The sequence below is a fragment of the Lepus europaeus genome, chromosome 15 (genome assembly GCF_033115175.1).
Source record: "Lepus europaeus isolate LE1 chromosome 15, mLepTim1.pri, whole genome shotgun sequence".
In the NCBI taxonomy this organism is placed as follows: Eukaryota; Metazoa; Chordata; class Mammalia; order Lagomorpha; family Leporidae; genus Lepus; species Lepus europaeus.
The window spans coordinates 43,339,012-43,345,011 of NC_084841.1; positions in this window are offsets into that span (position 1 = coordinate 43,339,012).

A 6,000-nucleotide genomic window follows, 5' to 3' on the forward strand; every position below is an offset into this window, starting at 1 on the left:
CCTGGCTGTTGCTACCATTTGGAGAGTAAACCAGTGGATGGAAGCTCTCTCTCTTTTCTCTTTCTTGCCCTCTGTAACTGTGCCTTTCAAATAAAATAACATTTTTAGAAAAGATTTGTTGATTTATTTGAAAGACAGAGTTAGAAAGAGAGAGAGAGAGAGAGAGAGAGAGTGTATATCCACTAGTTCACTCTCCAAATGGCTGCAATGGCCCAGGCTGGGCCACTCCAAAAGCCAGGGGCCAAGAACTTCATGCAAGTCTTCCATGTGTGTAGCAGGGGCCCAAGCACTTGGGCCATCCTTCACTGTTTTTCCCAGGCCATTAGCAAGGAGCTGGATTGGAAGTGGAGAAGCCAGGACAAAAACTGGCATCACAGGCAGCAACTTTACCTGCTGTGCCACAGTGCCAGCCCCAAATAAGTAAATCTTAATTTTTTTTTTTAACTTTTATTTCTTGGATGAAGAGTTATAATTAGGTTGTTGTGACAAGCTGTAAAAATTTCGACTTTGGTTTTGTAAGTAATGCGTTGAAAGTGGAAAATCCAGATGGAAAAAGAATCTCCAACCTTAAAAGTCAAACATAAAATTAATTCTAGAGAATTACTGCATATGACTTGGAGAAAAATTAGCATAATATCTGCCTATTTTTAAAGGAAGTCTCAAGCACAGGCATTTTGCTTCGAGTGTTTCCTCTTTGTTTCTTGTAACTGTACTCTGGAATTAAAGCAGAGTTAGCATATTGGAAACACAATAGGTTTGAGAAGAACAGTCATAGGGCGAGTTCATCGGAGCAAGGTCAGGCTCTCTGATGACTGCTTATCACAGAGCAGAAAGTGATCAGATTTTTAGAAGTAAGAAACCAGCTGAACCAAGGAATGTAGCCTGCGTGCCATGGCGCCCGTGCTCGCTGAGCTGTGGCCTGTGGCTCCACAGCTGTGACTGCCCCTCAGGTCCCTGGAGGTGATAGTGTGCTGGGGAGCCAGGTCAGGGAGGGCCCAGGGGCACAGGGCTCTGAGCCAAGGTGAGAAAGCACAACTTGGGATCCTCAGGCCTGAGGATTTCACCCACTGACCCCTGGGTTTCTAGAAAATCGACATCTTCACTTAGGAGAGCAAAGACTTGCCAGTGAGAACCCATCAGGCAGATCCGCAAGTGTGTTGTTGTAGGAAATCCCATGTGGGAAAGGAATGGGGACCACTGCCCAGGGAGGCAAAACAGGAAAAGAGAGGAGAGGAGAGCGGTGGAGAGGGCAGGGGAGGAGAGGGGGGGGGGGGGAGAGGAGCGAAAGGGAGGGGAGGAAAATTGTTTTATATATTTCAAAGGCAGAGAGGCAGAGATGGATAGACAGGGAGAGATAAAGAGAGATCTACCATCTTCTGTTTCCCTCCCCAATGCCCAGAGCAGCCAGGGCTGGGCCAGACTGAAGTCAGGAGTTGGGAACTTGACCTGTCTCTCCCATGTGATGGCAGGGACGCAAGTACTGGCTACATTCCCTGCTGCCTCCCAGGGTACACACTGGGCAGGAAGCTGGACTTAGGCAGAGCTGGGACTCCAACCCAGGCACTCCAATAGAGAACATGGACATCCCAAGCAAACACTCATGCCTATAGTCTTTTAAAATAAGCAAATTAGTTGTTTTAAGACATATTCATTAACAGTTCAATAACAGAGGAAACAAGTAGAAATCCTCCTGGGATTGCTTAAATACCTATAGGGGTGGGGCCAGCACTGTGGTGTAGTGGGCTAAGCCTCTGCCTGCAGCACTGGCATCCCATATGGGTGCTGGTTTGGGTCCCCGCTGTTCCTCTTCTGATCCAGCTCTCTGCTATGACCTGGGAAAGCAGTAAAAGATGGCCCAAGTCCTTGGGCCCTGCACATGTGTGGGAGACCCAGAAGAACCTCTTGACTGCTGGCTTCAGATCAACCAGCTTTGGCCATTTCAGCCATTTGGGGAATGAACCAGCAGATGGAAGATCCTTCTCTCTGTCTTTCCCTCTCCCTGTCTGTAACTCTACTTCTCAAATAAATAAATAAAATCTTAAAAAAAAAAAAAAACCCTATGGCAGAAAAAATGGTAATCGAGTCAGTTATTTTTTTCTTATCTAAATACACTGGTAAAAGCTGCTAAGTTACTATAAGCACTTGAACACAGTTTGCTTCCATAAGAAACCTAAACATGATTTTAGCATCACGTTTGAAAATCCGCTTCAGCAGACTCTGGCTTCTGACATTAGTGTGTGCTCTTTTTAGCAGAGGGTGAGAGACTGTGTGGTGTTACTCCACGTGGGAGAGTTTCCTGGAGTGACACAGGTTAAGCATCCCTAATCAGAAAAGCTAAAATCCAACATGCTCGAAAATCTGGAATGTTTGAGCACTAGCATTGTGCTCAAAACATTTTAGATTTTACAGCATTCAGGATTTCAGATTTTGGATTAAGGATGCTCAACTGATAAAATCTATGCAGCTATTCCAAAACTCCATATTCTAAAATCTGAAACATTTCTGGTCCCAAGCATTTTTATTAACTGTATACCAGGTGCCATACTGATATCTATTTTAAAAAAGCTAAATAAAAGACTTAGTTGATTTTATTTGAAAGGCAGAGTGACACAGAGAGAGGGAGAGACAACGATCTTCCAACCACTGGTTCACTCTCCATATGGCTGAAACAGCTGGCGCTGGGCCAAGCTGAAGCCAGGAGCCCGGAGCTCCATCTTGGTCCCCCATGTGGGCAGCAGAGGCACCAGCACTTGGGCCATCTTCTGAGGCTTTCCCAGGTGCATCAGTAGGGTGCCAGATTGGAAATGGAGCAGCTGGGACAAATTATTACAGTCAGTGGCTTAACACACTGTGCCACATGCCAACCCCTGTACTGATCTCTTTTTGCACACGGGTCTTTGAAATGAAATTTTTTTGAGTTGTCCATCTCCACCCAGTTAAACAGTTAGAAGAAACCAAAGGAGCAGAGCGGGATACACGAACAGTAAGACTTCCTCTCATTCCTGTTCCCTGTTTCTGCAAGGTCACCACAACTTAGCAGTTTCTTTTGTGTGTCTTCCAGTAGACAGGGCTGAGCATTTACAATGACCATCTCACTCGATCCATTGACCGTGGTCATTACTATTACTCATTTTTATTTAATAGGTGAGGACACTGGAGCTCAGTTAGCCTGAGCTGAGTTAGCCTTCTGTTAGCAAACAGAAGTACCAGGGTCAGAACCCGCGTCAGCCAAAAAACAAACAAACAAACAAACTGACAGTGATGCCAGTTGACAGGGAACAGGAGGAGAAGTTTCTTAAATGCATTTGGAGGGGCCAGCACCATGGTACAGTAGGTTAATCCTCCGTCTGTAGCTCCAGCATCCCATATGGGCACTGGATCTAGTCTCAGCTGCTCGTCTTCCAATCCAGCTCTCTGCTGTGGCCTGGGAAAGCAGTAGAAGATGGCCCAAGTCCTTGGGCCCCTGCACCCGTGAGGGAGACCTGGAAGAAGCTCCTGGCTCCTGGCTTTGGATTGGCGCAGCTCCGGCCGTTGTGGCCATCTGGGAAGTGAACCAAGGGAAGGAAGACATTTATCTTTGTCTTTCCCTCTCACTGTCTGTAACTCTCTCAAATAAATGATTTAAAATCTTTAAAACATGCATTTGGATTCCCATGCAATTGCATGAACATTAAGGAAAATGCAAGTTATTAACCAGGGTGTGGGAACGGGTTCAAGGGGAGGAGGCAAAGGCGGCCCCAGGATGCCCGATCTTCACTGTGGTCAGAGCCTTCCACTGCACCAGTTTCTGACAGGGTCTGCCCAGGCATCTTGGATGAACAACTCCTCAGTACATGGCAGTGCAGCCCTCAGCAATGCCAAGATTCTCCCAGTTCCTGGGAAGAGTATCTCCCTGCCCACACAGCCAGACGTCCTGACCCGCTGAGAACCACCGTCTTAGAGAAACTCGGCTTCTTGGAGTTATAAGAACCTGCCCACTCCTCACCTGCTCCTCAATGATCTCTCCACCCCCTACACCCCCCACCCCCGCCAGGGCACACTCGATGAGGTCTTGCGACCTGCCTTAACTCACCTCTGGTCTTAACAGAACTGCCACATCAAAATCACCTTCCTACCTTCCTTTCTTTCTTTTTAGAGTTTACAGACAGTGAGAGAGAGACAGAGAGAAAGATCTTCCTTCCGTTGGTTCACCCCCCAGATGACTGCAATGGCTGGAGCTATGCCAATCTGAAGCCAGGAGCCAGGTGCTTCTTCCTGTTCTCCCATGCAGGTGCAGGGGTCCAAGGACTTGGGCCATCCTCCACTGCTATCTCAGGCTACAGCAGAGAGCTGGATTGGAAGAGGAGCAACCGGGACTAGAACCCTGCACCCAAATAGGATGCCGGCGCTGCAGGTGGAGGACTAACCAAGTGAACTATGGCGCTGGCCCCTCAAATTCACCTTTTAACTTGCACATTTGTGGTCTATCTAATCATTGGAAAAGTTACACAGGAGGGGTTGGTGTTGTGGCTCAATGGGTTCAGTTGCCACTTGCAATTCCAGCATTCCTATGAATGCTGGGAAAGCAGCAGAGGATGGACTGAGTGCTTGGGCCCCTGCACCCGCGTGGCAGACCTGGAGAAGTTCCAGGCTCCTGGCCCATCCCCAGCCATGGCAGCAATTTGGGGAATGAATCAGTGCATGCAAGATTGATCTCTCTAACTTTACCTTTCAGAAAAGATAAATCTTTGGAAAAAAAAAAAAAAAAAAGGAGGAGAACCAAGCAGTTTCATCACTGCTTTCCTTCCTCTCCATCATCTTCACTCCAGATGGCCTCAAAGCCTGGAACCTACTGCCCCCGTCTCTTTCCCCTCTGCTTGTCTAAATCTCACCCACCCCCCATTCTTAAAGGCCCAGCTCAGAATAATAACAGTAGCATTTATTGAGAACTTACCCTGTGCCAGGCGCTGTTAGGATCATGTGATTATTTAAGCCTCTAAGTGGTCTCAGGAGTTATGTTCTGTTACTACCCCCCATTTGACAGATATGAAACTGAGACTTGGAAAGTCACATAGCTAGTTCGTGACATAAGAAGACAGCCGTGTCTGTCTGATCCGAAGCCTGACTCCAGCTCAGCCTCGCCACAAAGGCCTCCCTGATTCCAGCGGCTCGCAGTGACTGCACTCCTAGGAGCAGCTTTCGTACTTCTATTCACAAACCAACATGGTTTCTGCTTGCAATGTTTTCTGACCATTCTAGATTCTTCTCTTTCAACTTTGCTATCTGCTCCTGAAAACAAAGGACCTAGTTTTCAAGCTCTGATATCATGCAGTTGGACATCCTAATGAGACCTTACAAAACGGAGCAAGAAAACGGACTAGTGAAAACTGACCTCTTGAAACTTCTGTCTGGAATTACTTCATCTGCATATTTGATATTAGAAAAATCAGATTATGCACAGTAGGAAAAGCGAGAGAGCAAAGAGATAATATATATGGTAGACTGATTCTATACTATTCTCCTAGGACTTGTCTCCTAGTCTCCAGGCAACTGTGGGAGTGCACCAAGGCTAGGAACTGCCTTAGCTGGGTGGTCTCAAGTCCATGGCTGCTTAGGGTGCCAACGTACTTGTCTCTGAGTGTGACACCACTGCTTTAAGATACAGATCCCTCCCTGCCTTCCTTTTTCATCTTTTAAAAAATATAATGTAGGGGCCTGCACTGTAGCTAGCAAGATAAGACACTGTTGCATGTGAGCCCCTGGTGCTCCACTTTCAATCCAGCTCCCTGCTAATGCACTTGGGAAAGCAGCAGAAGATGGTCCAAGTGCTTGGGCCCTTGCACCTATGTGGGAGACCTGGAGGAAGCTCCTGGCTCCTGACTTCAGACCAGCTCAGCTCTGACTATTGCAGTCATTTGGGGAGTGAGCTAGCAGGTGAAAGACCTCATATTCTCTCTCTCTCTCTCTCTCAACTTTGCCTTTCAAATAAGTAAATACATCTTTAAATACACACACACACAT